General features: G+C 38.4%; 1 long non-coding RNA gene and 1 pseudogene across 11 annotated transcripts; one reads left to right on the plus strand and one right to left on the minus strand.

The window, feature by feature from the left end:
- The first annotated feature begins 204 nt into the window (after nt 1-204).
- LOC141041706 (uncharacterized) lies at nt 205-6,596 on the plus strand. 11 transcript variants are annotated; one of them, XR_012202907.1, is made up of 6 exons: nt 218-571; nt 1,448-1,676; nt 1,783-1,858; nt 2,185-2,264; nt 2,978-3,529; nt 5,430-6,596. It is a non-coding gene; the product is annotated as an uncharacterized lncRNA (long non-coding RNA). The 11 variants fall into 11 exon arrangements; XR_012202906.1 differs by having other exon boundaries at nt 205-571; nt 1,783-2,264; XR_012202911.1 differs by having other exon boundaries at nt 1,448-2,264; nt 5,430-6,035; nt 6,300-6,596.
- A 760-nt stretch (nt 6,597-7,356) lies between these two features.
- LOC109778730 (replication protein A 70 kDa DNA-binding subunit B-like) lies at nt 7,357-11,066 on the minus strand (annotated as a pseudogene).
- Between the last annotated feature and the right edge of the window lie 233 nt (nt 11,067-11,299).

The raw sequence follows: 11,299 nt of genomic DNA on the forward strand, positions 1-11,299 counted from the left end.
ATTTAAATTGGTCTCATATAATTTTATTACACAATTTTTTAATATATGAAACCTAATTTAATTTGCTACCGCATTTAAATTGGTACTTCCTCTCTAAAGAAATATAAAGGCGTTTAGATCACTATGTAAATGCTGTAAACTTCGCTAAAAAAAATCTAAACGCTCTTATAGAATGAGTAACATATTACTCCTCTTTACACTACTGTGCGCATGTTTATCAGTGATAGATTTTTTTGCTTGGGTCGTCGGCGGGTTCGCCGGCCGCGGTCGGTGCTGGCGTCCTGTCTAGTTTGCTCGCCTGATCGGTCCCATGAGAGTGGCTGCGCCAGTGGCTCTCGTTGACAACGTACATCAGTAACCTCAGGAAGTCGTTCCTCGCGAACCACATCGCAACGCCGGCTGTAGCGGCAGCCATCCGGCCGTTCCCCTTTGCCGTGTGGTAGGTCGTCCCCGGTGAATCTGCAATCTCCTCCGATCCCCGCGTTGTTGAGCGGAGTTTCCGCATCCAGCAAAAGCGGTGGCGACTCTTATCCATCCCCATTTTCCCTTGACCCTGTGTTTGTACGAACAGGTGCATATCTTTCCTTTGCCTTACCATGTCCTCTCTCTATGAAATAAATTTCAGGCATGCATAGCACGGTTATCAAATTACTGTTTCTAATATTTTATCTAGCAATTAGACTCTTGGAATTTTCTATTATTTGTTAAATCAGATCTGAATTGCTAGGGAAGAAAGAAAGGTTATAGTAATTGATAAAAGCACATACGTGATGCATACATAACTGATATTGATTTTTGTCAAATCAGTTGTGAGCCCTCCATCAGGTATCTGTGTGAATACATTGTCTTATGAATGTATTTTCACTATTTTGAAAATAAAGTACAGTGGCCGTCCTCTTACAGTCAGAGAGAGCTTAAATATAGTTCAATCTTCAGAGAAACACCATAAAAAAAGTCAAGGGCCCAAGCTCACAAACACTATATTTGGGTTTGTTAAATGGATGCATCAAAACATTGAGTTTGCTAGAAATTCTAAAATCAGACTAAATTAAATAATGACTATAGACTATATACGAATATAATAAGATACCCAAAAGTAAATAAATTTCGTTCTGTTAAAATATTTCAGATATATCAATTTGAAACCAAATAAGGCTGCTATGTCTGCATCACATTATATTTAGTCATATCAGAATGCTTGTAACAAAATCTATAATATATCCTTGTAAACAATGTTTTTTGCAACCTTGTCGGATGGACGCTCTTCATCTGAGATGAGTATCTTCAATCCATTTCTGCTGGTCACCCTTGACATTGCAACATAGAGTTGTCCATGTGTGAACACTTGCCTTTTTAAGTAGAGTCCAACTTTTTTGAGAGATTGCCCCTGGCTTTTGTTTATAGTCATAGCAAAGCACACTGATATTGGGTATTGTCTCCTTTTCAGAATGAAAGGCCATTTTGAATCACTTGGTGACATGATAATTTGTGGGATGTAAACTTTGTCACCAACGTTAGGACCTGTTATGACCTGGCCTTCAATGAAACGCTTTCCTAGCTGTGTTATTGTTAGTCTTGTCCCATTGCAAAGTCCTGCACTTTGATTGATGTTCCTCATAAGCATTATTGGTAATCCTACTTTCAGCCTCAGTTCATGGTCTGGTATTCCAGAAAATGTAAGACTATTCAGAAACTCAGTTGGGTACAACATATCTTCATCTTCCACCGTAGACATTGCCTTGCATGTTGTATCTGAATTGAAATAGGCTACCTCTTCTCCAGGGATTTGACTCATGATGTAGGCATTAATCTGGTCAACAGTCTCGTTTCTTGGGCACAAGATCGCTCTTTCCTCAAGGTATGTTCTATCAGTGTATTTTCTGTGTAAGTCAGGATAGGTGGTGTTAACAATAGATGCTTTCGGGTCATCCCCTTCATGTAAAATAAGGTCCTCTGGGATGCTAACCCAATCCTCTTCATCTATTGTTGACGTTGTGCCATCGCCTATGTTTAGTATCCAGTTTGCGAATTCAGCTGTTTTTGCTTTCTCTTCTGGACTACCTTCGGATGAATTCAGACGCATATTTTCTTTGAGTCGGTACTCCTCAAAGTTCTTCCATAGGTAGGATCTCTTTATTGATGCAGAAATGATATGTTCCCTTTCCCCTTTGGTATAACTGGTAGGATTTGCCTGAAGTCACCTCCCAAGACTACTGTCATTCCTCCAAATGGTCTATGCTCTGCGTCCGCATATGTGAATCGAAGTATGTCTCTCAAACTCTTATCTAGTGCCTCAAAACAGTGCTTGTGTGTCATAGGTGCTTCATCCCATATTATCAGTGACGTTTTCTTTATTAGCTCCGCAAGAAATGTTTCTTGCTTGATGTTGCATGTGGACTCGTTAGTGATCTTGAGGGGAATGTGAAATCTTGAATGAGCTGTTCTTCCACCCTGTAAAAGAAGTGCTGCTATACCACTTGAAGCAACTGCTAGAACTATTTTTCCTTTAGATCTTAATTTTGTCATGACTGCTTTCCACAGAAATGTCTTTCCAGTTCCACCATATCCGTCAACAAAAATCAATTTTCCAAGACTGTCATTGACTGATTCTATTATAACGTCAAAAGCCATCCTCTGATCCTGATTTAGCTTATGCAGTAACTTCATGTGTTCTATTCTTAAAGAATCTTTATCATAGTTTAGTTCCTCATTTACTAATCTATTATTTAGATCTTGAAGAACTGAACTATCTGGTAGTGGCATTCCTGGAAAATCTTTGAGGGACTTACCACCTTTAGTCAATAGTTGTTCTATCTCTGCCATGAGCAGGCTCTTTATTAGTGCCGAGTTGAGTTCTAGGGCCTGAAAATTGAATATTCTTCTTTGCCGACGTTGGATATCCTCAGATAGTAACTCCCAATTTTTTTGCCACAACTTTGCGGGATCCTTCACCTCACAAAATAAAAGTATTGTGCAGAAAAGTTGGCGCATTTGAGGAGCAGAGGCCCAATGGGATGCTTCCTTGATGCAGTCATCCCACTCTTTGTCGTCATTAAGTAGCCCAAGAGCATAACATGCGGATTTGAATGTTGGATGTACAACCCCATCAACTGTTCGAATTTCTTCATATGATCTGCATCCTTTGACGGTATTTAACAGCATTCTCAAGTAGTATTTTTCACCGCTCGTTGGTTGTGCATAGTAAATCCTGCCTATGTTTTTTTCCACCACGCCTTTTCCTCCATTCTTTCTCTTGTGCATGCCAAGTCCATTTGGTTGGAAACTGTGCATACGTCAAACTGCGAGCTTCTTCATGCAACTGGTTGGCTGTCATCCATTCTGTGAACATTGTCTTTTCTATGTTAGGCCGGGATACAATTTGATCTAAATCCATTGAGTCCGGGAACACCACAACATGTTCATTTTCTAGGTGAAATTGTAACCTTTCAACCGCAGGCTCTCTGTACTGAAGAGGAAACTGAAATATGCGTCATGCGGCTTCACATCCAGATATGTACCGGGCATCAAGGTACCTCTTGATTTCGTCGTCCCTGTTTGTTAATTTGCTAGCTCTTGTTTCACTTTGTTGGTCTTCCGCTTCTATCAAGACGGTTGTTCGATCTTCTCCTTTATGGATGTATTTGAATAAATACTTTATAGACCTTGATCTGTTGCACCACTCAACATTTATGTGGGCTTGATACTTGACCAGTAGGTTTCTATTGTATGGCACAACAAATCTATTGTCTAGCTTCACTCCATTCTTGTCCACAGTGTTGCCATCATCTCGCCTTCTATATACTGGATAGTTATCTTCATCTATGGTAGTCTCAGTGCAAAAATTCTTGGGGAAATGTTTGGCACAACTTTTATCGACCATGCATGGTGATTTTGGGTGTGCTTGACCACATGGACCATGTATCATGTAATTTTGCACTGCTTCGTACCCTTCTGGATCACTATTCTTATCAGGAATTTCGGCTGATATGATTTTGTCGATCTGGGAAGGACTTGGATCTTTATCATCTGGGTGTAGAAACACCAGTATGTGTGCATGCGGGGGGCCTCTTTTCTGGAACTCTATAGTGTAGACAACTTTATGAAAGTAAACAAATTTGAGAAGAAATGAGTTAGGACAATCATCTAGGAAAGAGTGAATATGTACTTATTAGGTAAACTTACTTGCAATTGTTTGTCCAAAACACTTTCCGTTCTTTATGTCATTCATAAGTTCCTTCAGTTTTAACATGAATACTCTGGCAACGATATCTGGACGATCTTCAGATTTCTGGCCTGGAATCAGATCCAACATATCTTGTATTTCCAGCCATTTTGGATTGCATGTAGAAGTAATGAAGAGATCAGGATAGCCAGCCCAAGGACAAATCGCCATGGCATCTTGGTAGTTTTGCCGCTTATTTCTTGGACTGCCATTATATGATGAGGGTAGTATGATTCTTTGTCCAACTTGTTCGGTTCGTGTATCTCCATTTTCTATTGCATCATGCAGTCCTCTGTACAGTTCTGTCCTCAACTTACCTTGGTTTGTCCTGTACCAATTTAGTCTCCACTGTTCAATGCACGTTGCTGCATCAACTAAAAACTGCAGGAACAAACGTCCACTCATTTGCAATGTTGAAGCTTGGTTCAGACGTTGTTGTATGCGATACGCATAAAACTCCAGCATTGTTACATACTTTCTTTTACCTTTGCTGCCTCTTTTATTTTCATACTCTATTTCTGGTCTGAAACCATCTTCTCCATATGGAAAAAGCAAGGGGTACTGCATTGACATATAGCTTGGGTGCAACTCTGAAATCCTCTGTAACATTCTGTCTTTGGTCTCAACTATTATATCAAATTCATTATTTTCTCCACCTTGTTCCCCAATAATTAGTGCTGCGACTTCTGAGGCAGATGGTAGGTTGTATTGCCGTCCATCTTTCGACCTTAGTCTTACATCTTTAATACGTCGGTTTTGGAATCTGTCCCTTGCCATACGAAATGATTTGACTAAAACATTGTGCTCATCAAGCATCTCCAGTAGTCCTTTGACAATGTTTTCATCTGGTTGTGTCTTACTCTCCGTTGAAGCAGATGCATTAATCCTATTCCGCACTTCATTTTCTGTGTCATGTATGTACAATTGGGCAAATTTTGGTTTCGTCACATCATCCTTAGGAAGTAAAGTGCCAATCTGATGGTAATTATGGCCATTCAAACGGAAAACATACGGTCCAGATGCCTGCTTATTAATTTCATAGTCAACCTTTTCTCCCATTGAAGTGAATGCGAACATCGAGGTGTACAACCTGATGTTCTGGCAGAAATTTGATGATTCTCCTCTTTCATTGTAACGTAGTAGCTGTCGGAGATACAGCGGAGCTTGCTTCAGTGGTGGTAATTTAACTTTCCCTTCCTTGCAGCAGAGACCAAATTTTGGAACTGTGATGTTACCTGTGCTTGTGCTTCTCTCTCCATGCCACATAATGGCACCAGATATGAAACTTGAGTGACATCCTTCGCTACATTAGATACTTCACAGTCATTGCCCTTTTCTGTCCTTAGTCGTTTGCTTGCCTTTTTCAGCTGGAGGATCTCTTTCCTTTTACGCCTAGCTTCCTTTGCTGCTGCTCTAATGATGTCTGATTGACTATCATTAGATTCGAGTGTTGCTAGTTTAGAGGCTGCTTGCTCAGGTATTTGGATTCCTTGATGATGCCACATATTCCTGCATTTTATTTTGTTATCATTTTAATAATCCAGGTAAATTAATATTTATATGATTATTTTTGGTACTGTGGTAATGAATACCTTCCGTTGTTTTGATTTGCTCTAGTGCGTGTTCGACGCATGTTGACTGCGGCTAGTGAATCCTGAAATAATGAGGTAAAAAGTGTAACTGATTTTATTCTGAGATATAAGTGAGGGCATCTTATACGTAACTGATTTTATTTGTCCAGAAATTTAGAATTGCTGATGATAAATTTAATGTAAACATGTCAAGCACCACATTGTTTGCAAGGATGCTGAAGGTATTTGTATGGAACAGATAGTTTCCTGATAAGATTCTTTTTTGTATGGATTGTTTTCCAACAAAGGCTTTTAAATCGTCTAAAATCATTATTCTATTGTGAAAGAAGGATACTTGTGTTGTCACCTTCCAATGAGAGGACGTATATGCTCTGTAATTGGTGATCTGAATCTCAAGTTTATCGCCACTTTCTCTCTGTAATTCAAGTTAATACAAAGCATGTGTAATGAGATCGGAGAGTTGATGTATATATTAATCATTGCAGGAGACATGCATATATTATTTGTGGAAGGAGATAATGAACGTTGGCTGCAAGTACGGCCACGCAGCCTGTCTGCTCCTTGCTGCTTGCGAGAGGAGGGCAATGTCTTGCCGGGATGTGCACGCTCTGTAATTGGTGATCTGAATCCCAAGTTTATCGGCGCTTTCTCTCTGTAATTCAAGTTAATACAAAGCATGTGTAATGAGATCGGAGAGTTAATGCATATATTAATCATTGCAAGGAGACATGCATGTATTATTTGTGGAAGGAGATAATGAACATTACCTGCAAGTATTGTCACACAACCTGTCTGCTCCTTGTTGCTGGCGAGAGGACTAATTATTGCATGTATGTGATGAAGGATGAGATCAGGGGCGATGTCTTGCCTTGATGCGTACGAATTGAGTCGATATAGAATTCTTATTTGTAAAGAAGCGTAGTTAAGGCTAGAGTTTGTAGGTTAGAGTTTGTCATCTGTACGTTTTAAACCTATACAATATCTGAGCCGTTATTATTTTGTGTCACCAGATAGATGGCTCCTATTTGAAGTCAGTTTCCATGTATACTAAAATATATGCACGTCTCTGTTTCTTACACGTCTTGTCTACCCATTGTTTTTCTTCAGAGAATTGTATGTTACACACACGACTCCTTATCTCGACAGAATTGTTTTTCTTTAAACAATTTTAATATTTAACCTATTTAATTCCAATTAAAATCTGAGTCATGGCTGGTCACGCATGATATGTCTAGATGGCAAGATGGAATGACCTATTGATTGGCAATGCAGATTACTAAGTGGTGCACTTCAGTTTTAGTGGTCGTTAGTTCCACGCACGATGGGCTCTTGGCGAGAACAGATGATGATGTGCACATCGTTGATTGTTTGGCTGTCATATGCTTTCTCTGTAGTGTCTCAACATGTGAAAATTTGTATGTCGTCGAGAGGCCTATTCTGTAGCGGATGAACATGTGAAAATCGCTAATATGTGTACTATAAATGACAATGTTTTTTTGTAAAACTGATGTACCACCCATGTAGCTGCTTTTCACTAATGACTTTACTAACACGAAGGTACGCATTTACATTTATTAAAACCAATCTTAAACAATGATGTTCATATAAAGTACAAATCTGATGCTCCTATATGTTCTATTACATGCTAAATAACTGGATTTCCACTAATCAACGATTTGACTTTCGAGTTCTTGATACACCACACTTCTGAATGTCTTTGTTCATCAATTCTTTATTGGCACAACTACGCCTTGTCCTAGGCCTTGAATCATTGTGCTCCTGAGTACCTGCCTGTTCTGATTCTTTTTCATGGTGATTGTTTACTTGTTTGCTATCAATAGCAGCACATTTGCGAGTTACGGCGCGTTTCCTCTTGGGGCCTGCTTCCATAGATTTTGATTTCATTATTTCCTGACTACCTTCAGTTGTTGGTTCTTCATCAAGGTGTACAACATGAGTTGTGCTACTTCTCCTACCTCTTTTAGTCCGGTTAATAGTGGGTTCATCATCCTCTGGTTCTTGCTTTATAGTTTTCATAACTGATAACTTGTCCGCTTGCTCCTGCCAAAACATTTGGAACAATTAGTGACTTGCAGAACTATGAAAGAATAAGCAAATGTAGCAAAAAACTTACATGGCTATCTTTTTGAATTCCCTTTTTCTTAGATTTCTTATCAACAACAGATATGGATTCATCTTTCTCTTGACTATCCAGATTTTCTGATTCTTCATCAGAATGTACAACATGACGTGTGTTCCTAGTCCTCCTAGTCTTTTTAGTGTCTGTTAGAATGGGTTTATCATCCTCCATCCGCCCATTCAAGACATTGGGTGTGTCAGTAAGAGGCTTGTACCAAAACATTTCAATTTGGGTAAAGTGCCATCAACATTCATCATTATAAAATATGGCATGCAGATACAAAATAATATAGAGCATTGTAGTAGAAATAGATGATACCTGCTCAACATTTGAATGATGTGCTGATGTATCTTTTTCAGAATCTATGAAAAAGATTCTATTAACAGTGTATTCTTGATAACCGTACTTCAAATTATAGTCATTCAATCTGAATTGAAAAATCAATCTCTGCCCACATATTTTCTGGATTTGTTTTGTCTGTTCATGGATATCACAATCATCCCTCTCTATCAAAAAACTTGCAGATTGCTTAATCAATTTTTTTGCTTCTGCCTCAAACATGGTGCTAGTTGTTGTTGCACTCAGATCACATATCTCTAGTTTCAGTTTGTACCTAGTAATAAAATGGAACATGTGGTTAGTGCAGGATAAATTACTAACTAAAGAATGAGATAGTATGAAATTCACCTTGGACATATCTTCTCAGGTTCGTTTTGACATTCAGACAGTAGAAGTGGTTCCCTTGTTTCTGTACTTTTTTGTTGCATTGGCGGCATCCTATGTAGTACCACTCATCTGATGTATTAATTGACTTAATCATTGCTTCTGCAGTATAGAACTTTTCCTGTCCATTACAGGTTAAATTAGCACATAAAATTTATGAGAAAAGAATATAATACTAACTATAAATACCTGTTTTTCAGATTCATATGTAATTTCAGTTATTTCTTTTAGGGTTGTTCTGTTATAGAGCATCTGTTCTTGAATTGTGCCTTGCAAGTGGGCTTCCGGCTCTATTTATTCTACCATATCATCTTGCAAGCAATAACTGTTTTGCATGAGATAAGTATCCATGTATGTAGTAGAACATGTTTTTCATATTACTGCAGAAAATCTGTTTCACCTCGTTTGAAGCTCATTTGTTTCAGGGATATCCAAATCGATATAAACTCTGGTCGCACCTGTAGATGACAGCGAGTACTCTGCATGCACTTTGATATATTAGATTATGTATATAAAAAAGACACGCCTAGAAATACTTGCCCATTGTTAATACGAATACAAACCTTTCAGTTTTCTAACAGTAGTTGATGTTACTATGACCACACGCCCCAAAGAATCTTCATCAATTTGACTAACCTTATTACCCCATAGTCTAATATTAATTTTTTGATCCCTGTATATTCCAAGAGAAATACCTATTAGCACCCACGATAATTGTACTTGTCTAATTGTTTTTAGTGTACTCACTCGATTCGAAGCACAATATCTCGAATCTTTGAAATCCCGTGGGTTGTCTGTGTTTCTTCAGTATGTCCTATGTAACTTGCTATGCCAATGACATCTGCTAATAAAGTGGTATTAATATGCATAATACATGGAAGTTAATAATTGAAACAAATATAATCATACCAGATAAGTAAATCTTTTGGCTGTCTCTTGTGGAAAGAACTTCAACAGTACAAAACGTGAAGCTTTGTTCTGCTATTTTGATATTTTTTGACCTTTTATCTCTTGATTTTTTGCCGTGTGCAAGAAATTTAGAACCTTTTCGCTTTCAACTGGACGGAAATTCATTGCAGACATAACCTTAAAATTTGCTATCATGTAGACTAAACCTTCTTGGATCAATGGTCTGAACTTGTTAACCATATGCTTCATTACCTTGCCATGTATCATAGTACCCTAAAACATTACAGTGCAGCGAGAAGATGCATCAATATTATAGTAACTACTACAACTCACAATAGTGTATTTATGCTGGAAATTCATAAAGTTTCATCATTAAGCTAACCTCTTCATCAAGTAGTATCATGTCAAGGCTAATAAGTTCATTGTTGTTGAGATCAATGGCATCCCATAGCCTAATTATTCTGACCTTGACTTTCCAGGAATCCTTCTGATTGCTAATCTCATGGAGCATATCGTATGCCATTGTTTTGAAGGTAAACAAAAGGACTTGACCTATAAAAACACAATTTCCAGAAGATTACATATTGGTGGTCATGCAATTTGCATGTAGTATGAAGTCCAGAGCCTAACAATTTGATTGAACCAACGAAACAAATAATCTCTATCAGAACTGGGCTAGAAAGCAACAAAAAGTAATTTGAATTGTAAGCAAGCATAATTTTGTTACTTAGTAATTTCTTAGTCTCTGGCAAATCCAAGGCTTCACTTGCGAAGAAAGATTTTCTCTTGCCAATTGTGAAGTTCATAAGCAATATGAAGTAAATAGACTAAAACTTTGAATTAACCAACGAAACAAACAATCTCTGAAAAACTGGGCAACGACGAAGCTTACGTACCAAACAGGAGAAGGTTCACCAGCGACGATGTTCACGACCGACAGGAGCCTCCTTTATGTGTAGATAGTTTGTTTCAGGATGCAGTTAATTTATAAGATGGCGGCATGGGCTTGGTTCTGCCCCGTCGCGATCTCCACGAAGTGCCCAAAGAGCGTACGTCAGCAAACCTAGGATTGAATCCTAGGACTGTCAAAGGAAGCAGTAGAAAACATGAATCCTAATGCAATTGAAAAGATAAGGTCGATTCAAATGTTAAATCAGGAAAAAAAAATGACGAACCTGATCTATTCCCCAACTTGGTTGCTCCAATTTGAGAGAGATTTGTTTGTTTTTTCCATGGGAGGAGGAGGAGAGATTCCATGGCGTGAGCGCACCAGATCAATTTCCTAATTTCCTTGCTCCAATTTGAGAGATATGATTGATTTCCTTTCTCTGGGGAGGAGGAGACCATGGGGAGGAGAGAACGTGAGGAGGAGACCGTGGGGAGGAGGAGAGACTATGGCGCACGATTGTTTTTTTACAGGGAGAGTAAGAGACGTGGAGAAGATAGACTTTTTTGAGGGATTTTGAGGGCATTTTTTTTCACAATTTTGAGGGCTATATACGGAGTAGATATATCGTGCAATTGTGATAGCATCCGGTTGGGATTTCTAATAGATTTATATGGTTGATGTACCACCAAAAAAATGGTTGATCTATATCTAAAAAGAATATGGTTGATCTGCACCGTAATAACACGGTCCCACCAGATTAACGGTTCCTAATTACTGATTAACGTGGTAATTTTTTGGGAGTCGCTAATTAGTATAGGTATAGA

The sequence above is a fragment of the Aegilops tauschii genome, chromosome 2, assembly GCF_002575655.3.
Source record: "Aegilops tauschii subsp. strangulata cultivar AL8/78 chromosome 2, Aet v6.0, whole genome shotgun sequence".
In the NCBI taxonomy this organism is placed as follows: Eukaryota; Viridiplantae; Streptophyta; class Magnoliopsida; order Poales; family Poaceae; genus Aegilops; species Aegilops tauschii.